Source organism: Ochotona curzoniae, unplaced genomic scaffold, assembly GCF_017591425.1.
Source record: "Ochotona curzoniae isolate NIBS_2020 unplaced genomic scaffold, NIBS_Ocur_1.0 scaffold_4683, whole genome shotgun sequence".
Taxonomy (NCBI): Eukaryota; Metazoa; Chordata; class Mammalia; order Lagomorpha; family Ochotonidae; genus Ochotona; species Ochotona curzoniae.
In genome coordinates this window covers 1,699,844-1,717,917 of record NW_024467121.1, presented here as the reverse complement: position 1 = coordinate 1,717,917, position 18,074 = coordinate 1,699,844, and the positions used below count along the sequence as shown (strand labels likewise).

The 18,074-nt window shown below is 41.1% G+C and overlaps 1 long non-coding RNA gene across 1 annotated transcript; it reads left to right on the top strand.

The window, feature by feature from the left end:
* The first annotated feature begins 946 nt into the window (after positions 1-946).
* LOC121148024 lies at positions 947-16,218 on the top strand. The gene is made up of 3 exons (XR_005882496.1): positions 947-1,181; positions 15,894-15,897; positions 16,207-16,218. It is a non-coding gene; the product is annotated as an uncharacterized LOC121148024 (long non-coding RNA).
* The last annotated feature ends 1,856 nt before the right edge of the window (positions 16,219-18,074 follow it).

Here is an 18,074-nt window from a genome sequence, read left to right as displayed (position 1 = left end):
TTTTTTTTTATTGGAAAGGCGGATATACAGAGAGGAGAGACAGAGAGGAAGATCTTCCGTCCGATGATTCACTCCCCAAGTGAGCGCAACGGGCCGATACTATGCCGATCCGAAGCCAGGAGCCTCTTCCGGGTCTCCCACGCGGGTGCAGGTTCCCAAAGCTTTGGGCCGTCCTCGACTGCTTTCCCAGGCCACAGGCAGGGAGCTGGAAGGGAAGCGGGGCTGCCGGGATTAGAACCGGCGCCCATATGGGATCCCGGCGCGTGCAAGGTGAGGACCTTTAACCACTTGCGCCACAGCGCCGGGCCCCAGAATTTCTTCATTGTTCAGGCTTATTACTATTTGCACACTGAATATGCAATATTAAACAATATGTTCCCATCTTTCTGGGAGTTTAAACATCAACATGAATGAGAAACTATAAGTAAGCTAATCAGTAAGTAAAACTAACTTACCCATCCATTTCTATAGAAGCTTATTTTCCTCCAAATACTTTTCAAAAAATGGTGGCTATATTTTATAAATTCTAATGCTCTCTGCTTTTCTTTTTTTTTAAAGATTTATTTTATTCTTGTTTGAAAGGCATAATTACAGAGAGAAGGAGACACAGAAAGAGATCTTCCATCCAATGATTCCCTCCCCAAATGACCATAATGGCCAGAGCTTAGCCTATCTGAAGTAAGGAACCAGGAGCTTCCTCTGGTGCTCCCATGTGGGTGCAGGGACTGAAGGCCTTGGGTCATCCTCTGCTGCTTTCTCAGGATATAAACCAGGAGCTGGATGGAAAGGGGAACAGCCAGGACACAAGAAGCTTACTGCAGATTGAAGCTTAACCTACTATTTCATGATACCAAACCCTGTTCTCTGTTTTTCTCATGTCTGCCCTCCTTCTAGGTAATCAAGGTAGTATAGGAAAGAGATAGCCTGCTCTAAAATTTAGTGGATAGAAAGTAGCCGGGCGTGGTGGCGCGCCTGTAGTCCCAGCTACTCCGGAGGCTGAGGCTGGAGGATCGCTTGAGTCCAGGAGTTCTGGGCTGTAGTGGCTATGCTGATCGGGTGTCCACACTAAGTTCGGCATCAATATGGTGACCTCCCGGGAGCGGGGTACCACCAGGTTGCCTAAGGAGGGGTGAACCGGCCCAGGTCGGAAACGGAGCAGGTCAAAACTCCCGTGCTGATCAGTAAAATTTAGTGGATAGGAAGTAGTCCTTCCTGCTGGAGTTCCAGCTGTAACAGATTTTCATGGAACAGGAGCAGGTGGCCATGATTCTTTACATAAATCTTTGAACTACAGCACCTCTCAGGCTCCCCGGGCCCTGCCAGAGCATTCAAGGGCATTTTACATTTACATTTTATTCATATCTAACAGTATGATGATTAAGTTTGAAGACATTACATAATGGCTCAAAACAGAGAGGAAGAAGGGGACAGTTTCCATGAGTGAATGAGAGACAGGGCAGTGGTAATCACAGAAATGCAGATGGATTCCTACTCTTAAATATTATTAGTCTGTAATATACTATTACATAAGGAATACTTCATTTCTAATTCAATCTTTCCACTATTGTATCATGACCCAGTCTACCCCGTGGGGTCCATGTTATAAAAGATGGAATTGAAAAGTGGCAATCATTCACACGACTATAATAGGGTCGTTTTAAAAGGAGTTCAGAACATGGAACTAATCTTAGGACTCAGGTCAAAGGTTCTGTATACAGTCACTAAAAATTCTTTCAATGCTTCTGTAGCTCAAGGCACATTTTATCCTTGTTATCGCACAAGCATCATAGGTCCCCTGAAAACATGACCTTGAAAAAATCCTTTTAATTATGTGTTGACAGCAGCACCATCCACTCCCTCACTTGCATACCCTTTCCTCTTCCAACAGAAAAACACAAATATTTAACCCGAAGGATAATTTCATGGTATAACACATGACCACAGCCTTAAATCTCAACCAAGCACCTAATGTTGCTAAAATAGGAAACATGCATAAGAAAATAGGAGCAGCCATGAACTATAGACTTAATTCAATAAATACAGATTTGGGACTAAAGTGCTTTCCTCCTAACAAAATCTCAGCTGGACTTCCAAAGGATTGAACTAAAGGGAGATAAAAGAATAATTATTTATAAGGGTAAGCCTTTGATTGCTAAAGGAAAGAGAAAGGGAATAAGTAACACTCAACTTCTCTTTACTCCCATCTCCTGACCTAACAGATCAAGCCCATGGGGAGCAAGCAGCATTGAGCAACACAGATCTGAGAAATCACTTCCTGGGACCCAGTGTGGGGATGATGGGTCACAGCCTGGAGCCCAACCATGACCTTCACACCACTGACTGTCCCTTCTTGTGGCTGATGACAATGGAGAAACCCTTAAAGACCTGACATTCAGAAACTCTAAAAGAGTGAGGAAATTTACTCTTCAATTTTTTTTAATTTAAGCTTACTCATGACAAGACAGCACAAAGCTAGAAAATGAGCAGTATATAGAAAAATATTTGCAACAAATAACAATACAGACTGCTTATAATACTTCCTGTGTGCCAGATACTGATTTAATGTGTCCTCATTCATTTACCTCTAGAAAGGTGTGAGGTAGGTGCCATAATTATTCACATTTTCAGGCCAGGAAATACAGGTCAGGCAATTAGACTAATCACACAATTAGTAATTGATCCAGCCAGTATTAGAACCAGACAGTTGAACTGCCAGGACTATGCTCAGAACCTGTCCTCCATGCTATATTTCATGTCTTTAAATGCCACCTGAAACAGTGCTTAAAAACCCACAATTCATGAAGGAATCCCAAAAGAAATGAGAAAAAATAAAGAGAAAAAATCACTAGAGGCTTTTGGTAGGTAACTCAATAATAATAATGAAATTTAAATGTTCAAAAAACATCAAATCCTAACAATTAATTACATGCAAAATTTCTTAAGGGGATGTCATTTTTCTTTTATTCATTACATGAGCAAAAATTAAAATATTGTAACTTTGTGCTGGCAAAAGAACATGTCTTTTCATAGTCTGTGAGTTAAAATACAAATTGGTATAGCTTCCATGCTGATAAATAATAAAAGCTTAATTCCCCATTAATTTATGGCTTAGTAGTACCCATTGACTGAGATATATTCCATAGAACATGTACAACGGTAAACCAAGATATCTCTGTAATATTATTTACCTTAGTAAAATTTTAGAACTACCCAAACATCATGTAGCTTTTTTTAAGCTGTGGAACAGTCTGTGAAGCATGACACAAACTACTTGCATTGTGACGGTTAAGCGTGTAGACCCTGAGGTCAGACTAGCAGGACCCATTGTTACTATCTCTGTTATGTCGATAGCTCAAGTAATTGGGTCCCTGGCACCTATGTTGGAGACTTGGACTGTTTCTGGCTTCTGGTTCTGTCGGTTGTGGACATTTTAGGAATGACCCAGGAGACACAAGCTCTTGCTTTCACTTAGTCTCTCTCTCTTAATACGTAGATCTGCTTTTAAAATATATAGTAAAAGAAAAAATAAGGTGGCACATGTGACATTTTCAAGGAGTACCTGATACATCACAGCACTCCATAAATACTATCTATTGCTCTTGTGACAACCACATAGAAATATCTCTAAGACTCATTTTCTTTAAAAGATGTACACAGCTATTAATACATACAATATGATTGGCATTATTTCTAAATAAACACATACATACATAAAATACCTGTGCACATAAGCAATCACTTAAAGACTTAGAGTTAGCTTTAATCTCTTTTGGCACAAAGTGAGTTTAAAACAATAAATAGCATTTCAAACTTTCCACAGAAGAAAAAAATCAGAAAAAAAATACATCAAAATGTTCACCTGATTGCTTTTGGATGGACAAATGAGTCAGTTTTGCCCACTTTTTCCATTTTCTTTTCCAAATTTCCTTTTAGCCTTCTATAGTACCTAAATAACAACAACAAAGCTAAACAACTATGATATTAAGCAAGCACACTGATAACAGATGTAGTAGAAATGATGACATATGGAAACAGAATTCTTCTCCCCTGTTACGCAATCAACTTCTGCAGTTCCTTCTCTACCTGAGGCCTGAAAGCAAGGAACAAGCATGCCCGCTTGTTACAGGATTCACATGAGCAAGAGGACAGTATACGGGTTAATTTGTGGAAGGAGGAAGAGATCACTGAACAAAGACACACACTCACAGCTTCGGTAGCTCAGGGCAGCCCTGAGACGTGCGATTGGTCTCACAGTGGCATTTCATACAACTCCAGTTCTGGAAGCCTTTATGAGGGGCACACATTCTATTTCTCATGGGCCCACTCACTTTTGATTGTCTTAAATCCCACTGCCACTTTTATTGATTACATCTGCTTGGCCTGTAAATGCTTCTGAGTTTGCAATGCCTAATTCAATCCTCAGTACATAACCAGAAAATAGAAAATGGTTTTCAAAAGACTAATTAAATATAAAGAAACAGCAGTTTTAAAGTCAAAGGCAAATTTCACCATCCCATCTCTAACAGCTGTTAGTCGGGCCCAACTGATTCTCTATTCTGAAGGCTTGAATTTGGAATTCAGTGCTGCTAAAAATCTCATAATCAAACTTAACGGAGAGTAAAGGACAACAATGCATGCGGCCATTTTCTACTTATATATGCAGAGGCTAAAAGAGTCAGAGGTTTAGGGGAAAACAAGCAACAGTGTCAACAAAAATAAAGGTGAGAGATGGTGTGGTCCTGTGTTAGGGTGAGTGCCACAACAGACATCCCCAAACTTCAGCAACTGTAACAGAATTGGACACTGGCTTCCTAGCGGGCCACCATGGGGCTCTTGGAGCACTCCTCAGCAGCTTGCCCACAACTGTGCCCAAGGTCCTTTCAGCTTGTGGCCCTGCCCCCTATAGATCACCGGAGTCATTCCCATTCGGTCACTGGATGTGATGAGAAACCAACAGCAACTTTTCACGACCCAGGTCTAGGAACAGCAGGTATGCCCGGTTGACAAGAAATCAGCGAGAATGTGCTCCTAATTACAGGAGATGTTAGAGTCTTTTGGTGCCCAAAAGAAAAATGCAATTTAGTAGACACACAGCATTCTGCCACAAACTTCAAAGAAGGGTAAATGAAAGAATAGCAGCCAAACTATTTTGAAAAGGTAAATGGAAAATAGATGTTGGCAAGGATAAGAAGAGATTGGAATCCTGGTACTCCATTGGTCTTCCTGCTTTGGGTGGTTTATCATGCCTCCATAGCTTTGCTAGTGCTCCTCTAACTCTCTGATTCCCTTTCTTCATTTGGCCAACTTCCACTTCGTCATCAGGAATCAGTTCAGTCGCCACCTTGTCTCCTCCCAAAAGCCCTTGTTGACTCCTCCTGGTCCCAATGTTAATTTGAGCTAGTTGGTTCTTCTATGTATTCTCATCTCAGAAGCTCTTATCTTCATTTCCCTGTGTTCCCCATGGTCAGCCCTGACATCTGGGACTGTCTCCCTAACTCTGGGTTTGTCTCCCTGTCACTAGAGGCTATGACTGTGCGTTGGCCTGTCTGGACACTCAGCAAATGTCTTGTGTTTACCACAAAGGGAATGCCATAGCTTCCTGGAATTTGTAACAAATACAAGATGCCAGTTAAGAAATAAAACAAAACAAAACAGAAAGACCAGATACACATTGATTTGTATGTATGGATTTTTTTTGAACTACTGATGGTCAAGCAAGATATTGTCCCATACTAAATCATGCCTCCATACTAGAAGAGTTAAAACTGATTCAATTTTTCCTTTCCCTAAGGACCGACTGACTGCATTCAAGAATGCAGACACAGAAAATAATAGAACACAATTGGAAGCTAATGAAGTTCTTATTTTTACTCACTCTGGCCATGCTTCTACATGGGAGTAAATCTGTTTACATCTCTGGAAGGAAAAATCTGTGTTTCATTTTGTAAACTCAGAGCAGGAATCAGCTGCCTGAAGACATCCTGACACTGTCACAGCATTTTAGGGAAATTCTGTGAATTGCACAATTTCAGATGAAACTGTCACTCAAAAATGTGTCATTTCCTAAGGAAGGCAAACTATACCCTGCCCATCTTCTGACAAGTCACCTAGGCAAGCTGAGTCGAGGGCTGATTTGCTCCTCATTTCCAGAAGAACGTAGTCATGCAAGTTCTATTTATAGGTTAAATCTGGTCACCACAAAATAGCACAGTAACAAAAGATGGCTGCAGCCCAAGGGGATAACTGCCTTAAAGGAAAACCATTGATCACGAGGAGAGCACAGACCTCAGGAGATTTAGACCAAGACTTGCCTTCATGGAATTTGACCTGTGTGACCGTCCCCCTCCTCGCCCCACAGCTCTGCAGCAGGCCTTCCTCACAGGCTTAATCCAAACCTTGCTCGCTTGCTTTTCCTGACCTGTTTTTGGCATGGTATTTTGTGGGGCTGGACTGAGTTAAGATAGCAAGACAGTGTCAGCAGCTAGAACACAGGCATGCAAATGAAAGCATAGAGAACTCAAATGCTCTTTCTTCAAGGGTAGGGACAGGACCCATATAAGGTCTTAGGGTGAAGTCCCTCTCCTCTTGGCTCTGAAAATGTTGTAAGAATTTCACAGCATAAATAAACAGCCCCTCATTCCTCTGTAGATGAACATTTCACAGAGTGTTCTAGTCACCAGCATTCATGTTTGCAATCCATCATCTCCCACATTCTTATCATAAGAATAATAGAGCATTTAGGTATCCTAACTTTATGAGTGTGGAGGAAGCACATGTGGTGCTGAGTTAAGTCAGAGTGACAGCAGAGATCAGTCCTCTTATGCTTTTACGGGCCCTCCTACATCCCCACCCTTGCTCTGTGCTGTCAGTCTCCTCAGTAGGTGCACACTTAATCCTCCAGACCTCACTGTGACTGAATGCCTAAACTTCTAGGGTCATTGCTCCCATGAGTTCTACAGCAGCACCCTGACCCAGCAACTCTGCAAATACACTGCAATCTGAAGCTATCCTTGAGTCTTGAGAATCTCTGGGCAAGCACAGAGCATCTGTGAATTCTTTCCTTACCCTGGATACCAGGACACAATTCTAGGGAAATATACAGAATAAGGTCACTGAGGTTGACTTAACAGCAAAATAGCCCATTAGGCAATATGAAGCAAAATAGTATAGCAGCTCTATGGGAATAGAGATACAGCTACAAAAAAGAAGGAAGAATCCAGGGACTAGGCAGAGAGAGATAACACACTCAGATTCATAAACATACACATACAAAGATACACATACATAGAGATGCTCACACATATACATATGTACATATAAACATAAATGCACACATGAAATTATTATATGATTCAAATATTTTAAACTGATTCTTCATGGAGTAAGAACTGTAAGATTATACTATTGAAATAGTGAAACATCAGTTTAGGAGAAAAGTAAAGAGTGCTATAAACTTTTTAGGATTTCCTTACTGATTTGAAAGGTAGAGAGAGAAAGAGAGAAATTTTACACCCACTACTTCATTTCCCAAATAACTGGAATGGCCAGAGCTAGTCCAAGCCAAAGCCAGGAATCTGAAACTCCATCTAGGTCTCCCACATGTGTACAGGGGCCCAAATTCTTGGCCTGTCTTCTCCTGCTTTCCCAAGTGTATAAGCAGGGAGCTGGATGGCAAGCAGCACAGCGAGGACTCAAACTACAGGGAGCTAGTTTCACTTAGTGGCGGCTTAACCTACTGCCACACAACGTGTGCTCCCTATATATTTTTATCCTTTGCCTAAATAAGTTCTGAAAATATTGAGGCTGAAATATTTTTTGAAATCTCATAAAATATTTTTAATTCAGAAGAACATTTTTAACAATATTAGGTTTGGTAATATAAAATCTATAAACTTCATAGGTTTGACAATATAAAAACTGTAAACTCTACAGTCTACAAAAATATTACATAAAATAAGTTTGAAGTTCTATAACAAGTGGGGGAAAATATTGGCAAAGAATATTTTTAAGGTGAGTATAATCTTACAGCTTATAAATCAATAAGGGAAACATAAATTCCCCACTAGGAAAAAAATGAATGAAAATCAAAGAGATAATTCACAAGGATAGAAGTACAGATACCATGATATGCCACTGGATATCCAAGGAAGTCCTGTTAAACAGTGATGAATTATACATACTTCACCTATCAGGTTGGCAAAGACTGAAAGGAATAATACTGCCTGGAATTAGCAAGGTCCTCTTATTAACCACTGATAGGAATGGAAATTGATAGCTGTTTCTAGAGGACAGTCTGGCTCTGGATATCTTAATTTAAAATAGACATTTCATCTGATAAGCAATTCCACTTCTGGGAATTTTTCAGCTAGGTGTGAAGACATGTAACATGATATGGTAAGTACAAGGTAGATGCAAGCACAGGTGTCCAATAGGCCCCTGAGGAACAATGAACCCAGAGAAGGACTCAAGCTAAAGGATTCAAGAGAAGGATTCAAGAGGAAGAGATGTTGAAGGGAAGTCTCCAGAGACAGGTAGAAGAAGGAAAGGGGACGGACAGAAGGACACAGAGTAGGCAAGAGAGAACTTTATGCATTTGCAGACAAAATCTGGGAGCAGGAATCGTATGACAATGGGGCAGGAAAAGCAACAATAGTATTAATGATGGCTACTAAGAATTCTCACTTTCTGGATGAAGAGACAAAAATTTGATGACAGCTGGTCACATTACTGATAACAAAAATAAGCTGGAGTTTGAGTTCAGGACCACTTAATACTGGCACCCAGGCCAGGGTCAGAAATTTGAACTGCATCTTGGCAGCCATGGCTGCTGTGGAAGACTGAATGTGATGTGAAAAGTGGATTGGAGGCAGCCCAGGCAGGAAAGTGAAATCAGTCAGAAGTTGATTGCAGGAAGATGGATAGACTAGCAATGACGAAGTGGAATGCACTGTGGTGAATTTGAAAGATTCTCAGAAGATAAAATCCCTAGGGCTTAGAACTCTGTTGTGTGAAGTTTAGAGGCAGCAGAGGAATCAGGGTGACAGCTGGTTTGTGGCCAATGTCACAGGATGGCTGAGTGCTAACAAAGACTGGCCCAATCCTTCTTGAACACACCTTAGGTTCCCTTCCATTCTCATTCTTCCCTTGTGGGAAACATCACCCCCAAAATTTCCTTGATGTGAAATCCCATCTATCCTTCAAACCTATTCTGAGAGGACTTCTTGAAAACCTTTGCCTCTATCCACTCAGCATGTGCATCCGGGGCCATCATTCTATTGTTATCTCAGATTTGTCTTTATCTGAATGATGGGTAATCAGCTATGCAGTTATCTCCTCTCCTCTCTTGGCCTGCTGAAGGGACGGGCCCCATCACCACATCATACTCCATCATAGTCTAGTCTCCAACAGAGTCTCTTGTGCCTGGCAGTCATCACAATAGTCCCATCCAAGAAAATAGCTCTACCTCTCTACAGGCTTACATTTTGCTTTGTCAGCATTTACCAAAGAAATATCTAAATGGTTCTCGTTCCAGGAGAAACCAAATGAGTTGGAAGGATGTTTTGGAATGCCTGCGGGAGATTCTCTTAATCCTTAACTGGCTGATAGCAGCACAGGAAACGATTTTAAGGAAAACATAGTGACGAAATAGTAGGATCCTGTTACGGCTTCCTTGCTGTACAGAACAGAACACTGTGAGAGTAATTTCCAGTGGAATGTCCTCTAAGTATATATAAATAGTCATGGTCAGCTTGGTGAAAGTGTGTTTCCAAGATGGACTGATAAACTAAGCAAGATAAAGGAGGTCAAGTGGATAAGATGAATTGCGTGGTACTTTTATAGACATAGTTTGTGCTTTTTTCCCGAGCTTTAAAAACTCAGACTTTTAGAGAGAATAATGTAAAAAAAACAACAAATTAGGAAAGATAAATAAATTAAGGGAAGGATTGTTTTCAGAACTAAAATATCCCAACTCTCTGGTAGCTCAGCTACAAATGTATTAACAGAGAAATAAGCTAGTCCAGGACTTAAATGAACCAATCAAATGCCCTCCACCATGAAATGCTTTGCCCATGGTGATGACACAACGCACCTCTCCTGGAGTTGTCCTATTCAACCATTCCATAGACAAGGCCAGAATTTCCAAATGGTGTTACCTAGAGCACAAACCATGACCAAAAATATTTAATTGGGGCTGGCATAGTAGACTAAGCCTCCACCTGCAGTATCAGCATCCCACATGACAGTCAGTTCTAATCCCAGCTGCTCCACTTCTGTCATAGTTCCCTGCTAATGGCCTGGGAAAGCAAAAGAGAATGGCTCAAATTCACGAACTCCTGAATCCACATGGGAGAGCTAGAAGAAGCTCTTGGCTCCTGGCCTTATATCAGCTTAACTCTAACCATTGACATCATTTGAAGAATGAACCAGCAGAAGGAGGAGGATGCTCTCTAGCTTGCTCACTCTCTTTCCTTCTCTCCTCTAACACTTAAAAAAAAGTTTAATGTTACATATCTGGAGAAACATAATAGTGGCTTTAAGTCCTATTATAAATTTTTTTTTTTTTTTGCTTTCCTTAACATGTTTTGGGGCAGGCACTAGCCTATTGTTTAAGGCCAATGGGATGCCTGTAGCCCCATCAAAGTACCTAGAATTCAAGTCCCAGCTGGTTCCCAGAAAAACCAGCAGTGGAGACCCAAGACCTAGCCATCTCTGTTTTTCTCATATGCTCTGAATCTCTCCTCCTCTCTTCAAAATTCAGCAGCCTCATTACTCATTCCCTCAGTTCCCAGTAAGATGACTTTATACCACAAAGAAATCATTGCATTCATTTAAAGTTGCCAATGGGTAATGATTACAGCAGTAGTTCTCCTTGGGAACATGGTGGTTTTTCCTGACTCCTGAAATATCAATGTCTAATTCAAAGGAACAGAATAAGTGAAAAGAATTTTATGCTTATACAAGGAAACAGCTGAAAAAGCCACTTGCTCTTTCCACATCAGGGTCATCACTCAAAGAGTGAAGGGAAATTGCTCCCTCTCTCCCTGCCGTCAAAGCAACCACAGCCACAAAAATACCCACCACTCAGATCCTTTCTAAACTTTGCTCTAAGCATCACCCCTCACCTCTGCTGTGCTCTCTTTTATGTCAAGAAGTCAAAATAAATACTGCTGGTGAGGACAGGTGTTCTCCCAGTGAAGATACTGCTTGAGAGTTAGGCATCCTCTATTGGAGTGCCTACGTTCAAGTCCTGGCTCTACTTTCACTCCAGCTTCCAGCTGATGTGCACCCTGGGAGGCCACTGTATTGGCTTAAGTAGCTAGGTCCCTGTCACCCACATGAGAGTCCCAGATTGAGTCCCAGGCTACTGACTTTGACCTGTCCTAGCCCTGGCTACTACAAGCTATCATGGAGTAAATTAGCAGATGGAAGGTGTGTGTATGTGTGTGTGTGTGCACGCACGCGCATGTGTGTGCTTCATCTTTCAAACAAAATGAACAAATAAAATAAATAAATACAAGTTGCTTCCTCCTTCCCAACCCCCAGAATAGATTAAAAAATCTTCTAGTCCTTTTCATGAAGCCTAGTACCTGACCTCTCCTTGACCCAACAGCAGTTACCCTTCTGTGCACATCTCTGTTTCCATTACTAGATTTGAAACTCTGTATAGTCAAAACTGCTGCCTGGGGACCAGTATTGTGACTCAGCACATTAAACCACTGCCTGCAATACTGGCATCCCATATGGGCTCCAGTTTGAGTCTCAACTGTTCTACTTCCAATCTAACTCTTCTAATGGGCTCAGGAAGCAGTGAAAGATGGCCCAACTTTTGGGGCTTTTGCTATTAAGATGGGAAAGCCAGATGAAACTCCTGAATCCTGGCTTCCACCTGACACAGGTCTAACAATAGTGGGCACTTAGAAAGTGATCTCTCTCTCAAATAAATTTTTAAAAAAAAAAATCTCTTTATCTCCTTGCGTACACCCAGAACCCAGCCCAGTATGGGGGCACACTATGAGAAATCAATAACCTAAACAACAGAGAAGTTGGTTTTTAATCCTAAGGAACTAATGACCCCATTTTTAAAGAAAAGGTGAATGTCTCAAAAAATACATGCTGGTGGATTCTCCATCAGGTATACTCACTGAGAATTGCCATACGAGACATTACAGGAAAAGTTATAGAATAGTAAAAGGTATGTAAGGCTCATGCTTACATTGAAGAACTTAAAATAATGAGGCCAGAATAACTATCAATGACAGGAGTGCATTTTGGAGATGTGAGCATGTCCTGGAACCAATGGGGCTGACCAAGTCCTCCCTCTATTTTCTGATCAGAAGCCTACTGATTACTCCAGTGGAAGCATCCCAATTTCCAAACGTCAATGACCTATGCCCAAGTAGTTTCCGGCTGCAAGAAAGTCACTCAGAGAAAATCTAACTGAGGAGAGTGTTTATGTGACTCTACACTGTCTGGCATTAGTGCAGCAGGCCCAAGTGCCTGAGGTGAGGCTGAAGGGGGGCCAGGCTGAAGGGGGTTGAGGAAGTTGGATGGGAAGCATGCAGCCTGCGCTTGTGTGTGTGCTATCAGCCAAATGGAGAGCATCTGGGTCCTGTCAGGGTTTCCAGAGATCTTCCCTGTCTAACTGCAGTACGAACAAATTAAGATTGATAAATTGTATGGCTCCTTCTGGCTTTAAAGATCCCAGATGCTCTGTTAAATTAATGGCTGCTCTATCTACACTGCATCTGACACCAAAAGAGAACCTTCAAAACATCCCAGAGCCTTACTCCCAACCTTCTGAGCATGCCCAGGGCAGCTCAGCTTCCTTCAGGCTGGATTTCAGTATGCAAACTCCTGCACTGAATTGATGCATTTGTGTGTGTGCCTGTGTGTACACACATACACAAGCATTCACATTCAAAAGAGAACTTATCTTTCCCACAGGGTACAAGGATACACAGCCTTGACCAGCAGCATACATCTGAAACTTGCCAGTAGTTCCTTAAAGACTCAACTGCCTGCTACAGGATAGCAGGAAGTTATCCGAGGAAGACTAATTCATCTGTGTCATTTGGAAACTACTATTTTATACAAACATAACATGAGGACTGTTCTGTTCTGTCTAAAGATTGTTCTATTTGGTTCTCTACTTGGTGGAAGGTATGTCTTATTTGCATCAGTAGGGAACCTCAAATAGAGCTGGAGGAAAAGTATTTGGAGCACTTAGCTAAGGCTATTTTGTTCCTGGGAGCTTGCAGAGGTGAAATATAGTTGGTGAGTAGTCTTTTGATGTTCACTCAGGAGAAGCAAGGCAGCTTCAAACAGCATTTTTCTAATGGTAAATGTAGCATCTTTCTGTTGGTTCTTCCTTCAGAATGGAACTAATTCAAAGGAAATATCTCAAATGAAGGATAAGCATCCTAGGGAGGTACCAAAGTCAGTATGGAAATGCCCTACAAAGTCAGACCACTGAATCACCAACTTCCATATTTGCTTTCTATTAATAGCACTAAAGGGATTTACACAGATTTTGTCCTCTACCGCATCATCTTCAACACTTAAAATGGCCCTAAACGTCTCTAAATTGTTTTCCAAGAACTTCTAATGACTTAAAGCAAAGACAGTACACTCAAGCCCTTCCCAGCAAGGCATTCAGGTCTCCATCCAAGACCCCCGGTGTGGGATCTACACTGCTTTCCTCAACTGGTTGTCATGCAGCTTTCAAAGTCTTTCCATTTCCAGAGCCCAATTATATTACCAGCAAACCAACTCTCACCCATTTGTCATTCATTCATCCATTCAACAAGTATTCGTGGAGCTCTTACATACTGGATTATATTGACGAAGAATAAATGTGGAACATGGACTAGAAGCATCAATATAACCTAACTGCACAAATGCAATTTTGGAGGCTCTACCTCAGACTTAACTACACTCACAACTATGGGTGTGAGGCCTTGGCAGTCAATTTTTTAAACAAGCATTATAGGCAATAACGATGCACATTCGACTTGAAAAACAGCAACTGAGAATAAGGCCCCACCTGTAGAATGTACGTTCTGGTAGTAGAGAGGGTCAATAAAGATCCAAGAAATGTGCATTATAATGTCACGCAATGCTCAATGCTGTTTTCTTAAAAAGGAAATCAAAGAAATCGGGAAAGAGTAATGGGGTGCTATTTTATACAAGGCCGTCAGAAATGGAAAAACCTCTCTGAGGAGATGACACGAGAGCAGAGCAATGAGCAAATTATGGGAGGAAGACATGTGGCCGTCTGGCTCACCATCATAACCATGTCTTCTGTCTCCCTTCAGAGTTTCCAGATAAGTATTAGACCACACGGGTGAGAAGTCTGTCTAACCAGCCATTACAGAAGGGAAATTTGAATCATGAGAAAGTAAAAATCAAGTACCTTCTCCAGGCCCCCTTCAAAGTCAGAAGACAGCAAAATAATCAAGCACCTCAATTTTTTTTTCAGTTACCAACTGAAAAAGACTTAAGAGAAAACTTCTTGATAGCCAAGATTGTGAAAAGGCAGACTAAGGTGCCTAGAAGATGCAGGAATGTATACCTGAAGGAAAGATGATTCCCCAACATTTGTGGTTCATATCTGATTCTGGGGGAGGCAAGCCTGCACAAAATGACCCTATGGACATACTTATTTTCAAGATCACAGACATCTGGTATGTCACTTTTTCCAATGATTATTAGGAAAATTCACACACATATAAAAAGAAAACAAGGATCATCACGCAAAGACTCATCATTAGAATCCAAAGTTATGAGCATTTTAGCATTTTTTTTTGTTTCTAGATAATGACTAGATAAACAGACATTGAATATTGCAAGTCACTTGAAAGAAAGGTACAGGTATCATGAAACTACTTCTGGAACATATAACCATGCATTTCCTAAAAATATCTCCTAAGAGACATTTTCCTACCTAATCACAATATTAGTACTACCACTAAGAAAGCTACTGATAACTTTCTCACATATAATCGATATTCAAGTTTCCCCAATTGTTTTAAAAGCACTGTTAATGACTTATTTAAATAAATGCTAGGCTTGTTAGAGACTCAAGTTTTGCTTGGTTTCAGATTTGGTTATTAACAAAGGTATTGAAATTATATCAAAATCTGACATGGTGATGATTAAAATCCCAATAGAAAAGGGAAAAAAATGAAGTGGAGACTGAGACAGGGCAGTGGGAGATGGAGCCTTAGACATTAATGGGTTTATTCAGCAAGCAGACCTGTTAGTGAACATGGGGTGAGGTGCATGTTAGTCAGCAGAAGCATCAAAGCATAGCAAGAATCCCTTCCCAGGCTCTGAGTGTACCTATCGCCCACTTCTTTGACATTACTGCACTCTTTGGGGAAAAATTCATTCTATTCACTTCAAATATGGAATTATATGTTTTCAGGGGCTGCTTGTATCATAAAGGTAGCCTGCATACTGGGATTAACGATACCAAGCAAATGACATTGGATGACCCCAGTCAGTGGACAAACAAGAAGAGTGACAGTCAAAGTCACCTATGAGCAGCACAAATGGAAGAGCCAAGGAAATACATAGTCAAAGAGTATGTGGCTCATGGCAAAATCTTCTTTGCTTCTTTATGACATGTGTGGAAGAGGTGCCTTCTCTACTAAAACCCTGTTTTGAGGGGTTTGTCTAAACACTCACCCATGAGAGATGTAAAGCTTGGCTCTCTATAGCAAAATTAACCTGCATTGAAAAGGATAACAGAAATCCAACAGACTATGAGGCCTGTTCATTCAACAAGTATTTACTGAACATCCGTTAGAGACACGAAGCTGTTAGACTATTTAAGGGACTCAGGAAAATGAGAGGCTGGCTCTGTCTTTCAGAAAGTTACAGAGCAGTAGGAAGGTAAGTAGCAGACATTTTGCTGCAGACCCAGAGTGATTTTGGTGCACAATATGGTCTTCAAGTGTAGGTTTCTTAATCTTAATTTACAACCCAAGCCTGTCTGCGCCAGCCTATACTGGCCTTACTGAGACTTAGTGCGAGCTATTTATTAGTGCTGTTACCTGTTAGTTTCAAGAGAGCTGAAACTTTGCTCCCTGACATACATACCTCTACTCACTAGTGAGCAGGCATGTTATATCTCTTATACATAATAAGTGCACAAAAGACTTTTTTACCCCAATGACATACACCCCAGAGGTAACATATTAGAGCACACTGTCTTATTACATTGTGTGCTACCATTTTTAATTTGCACTTAGCCTGTTTGATATCCCATACTTTGTAATACAAAGGGGTTAAAGAGGTGATAAGGATAACTTATATAACTAAGAAGTAAGAAAATTGGTCTTTTTTCTTTTTTTAATGAAGTGATTTTATCCTAATTTTAATCTGATGCGATGAAAATTATACAGGGAGAAGCTATTGATCCCACTCTTGGGCAGGAAAAATATTAGGAACATTGGAATTGTTCTAACTTCTATCCTAATTCATTGATCTTCTTCCATTTTAAGAAAATGCAAAAGTCCTCTTTGATGCTTTTTCATGGCTTGATAAGAAACCAAAGTTAAGTTAGATCATTTAACTAGTTCATGTATCATTTAGACAGTTTGCCTAATTGACATTTAACCTAAATAGTATTTTCAATAGCAAATATAATTTAGAGACATAATTTCCAGGATTACTGAAAGTTTTAGCTACTACTTTACTCAATAGAAAGCAAGTTTAATTTTTAACATTTAACTTTCAAGACACTGAATGGCTCTCAGTCTTCTCTCAAAAATATACCAGATGTGTGAAATAAACAGTTAATAATTATCAAGACTTTGAAACTCTAGCTTGTGAGCTTTTTGTAGTCTAATAACCATTCAGATAGTTCCCAGCAATGTTCTCAGTGTGTTGCAGTAACTGGAGGCATTCTCCAAGGCCCACAATTTGATTTAAATTTGCAATTGTTCAAATAGCCTATGAGAAAGTTACTGCATCCTATTGGGGAAGTGGGATATCTACCAACAATGGCTAAAAGTTTGTACCTAATGCTTCTCAGGCATGGCTAGAAGAATCCAGCTAAGCTCCTGCTGCTGGCCAGGATCAGATCATCTGCCTCCTGTGGTGCCATTTAATTAGCTAACTTCAGGAAACAAGGAGGCTAACAAGGAGACTTTGTGCTTCTGTGTCCCCTGATCAGTTGTACTGTGAGGGGAATGGCCCTTCGGCATTGGCTTCATTGGGCCTCTTCCTGTCCCGTCCTCTTGGCACAGAGGTCATCCCAAATGGCACATTCTACTAACCACTGTTCCAAGCATGAAATGACTTGGCTGATGAGAGTCCAGGCTCTAAGCTGTTATCCCACTTAGATCTACTTCTCTTCCCACCCTGTGCTCCTACCCTGCCAAAAGGTGCCACTGGCTTTCCTGGCTCAGTCTCAAAAGTGTCCACAAATCAGGTGGTTCTTCATGTCAGGTAACATTTACAAAAGAATAAAAAAAGAGAATCACATAAAGACACCAACTAAAACAGAGTCTCACTTTCTGTCCTTGGCGCAAGGCTTGTCACTGAGTTCTATTAATATGGCCAGCACCTCGTGGCCTCTGGGGCATTTTTATTCAACTTCAGACTCGAACCTCTTTTTCTTCTGAAATGACTCCAAAGGCTGGTCCCTTTCACACCTCAGCAAGCCTAAGGAAGGAGCCACATTAGAAGAGGATTCTGCGGGCTCGGTGCAATAGCATAGCGGTTAAGGTCCTCGCCTTGCACGCCCGGGATCCCATAGGGGCGCGGCCCCACTTCCCATCCACCTCCCTGCCTGTGGCCTGGGAAAGCAGTCAAGGACGGCCCAAAACTTTGGGACCTTGCACCCACATGGGAGACCCGGAAGAGGCTCCTGGCTTCGGATCAGCATAGCATCGGCCGTTGCGCTCACTTGGGGAGTGAATCATCGGATGGAAGATCTTCCTCTCTGTCTCTCCTCTCTATATATCTGCCTTTCCAATAAAAATAAAATAAATCTTAAAAAAAAAAAGTAATCAAAGTATACTTGTACTTCCATGTCCATACTTCCGTATCAATACAGTACAATT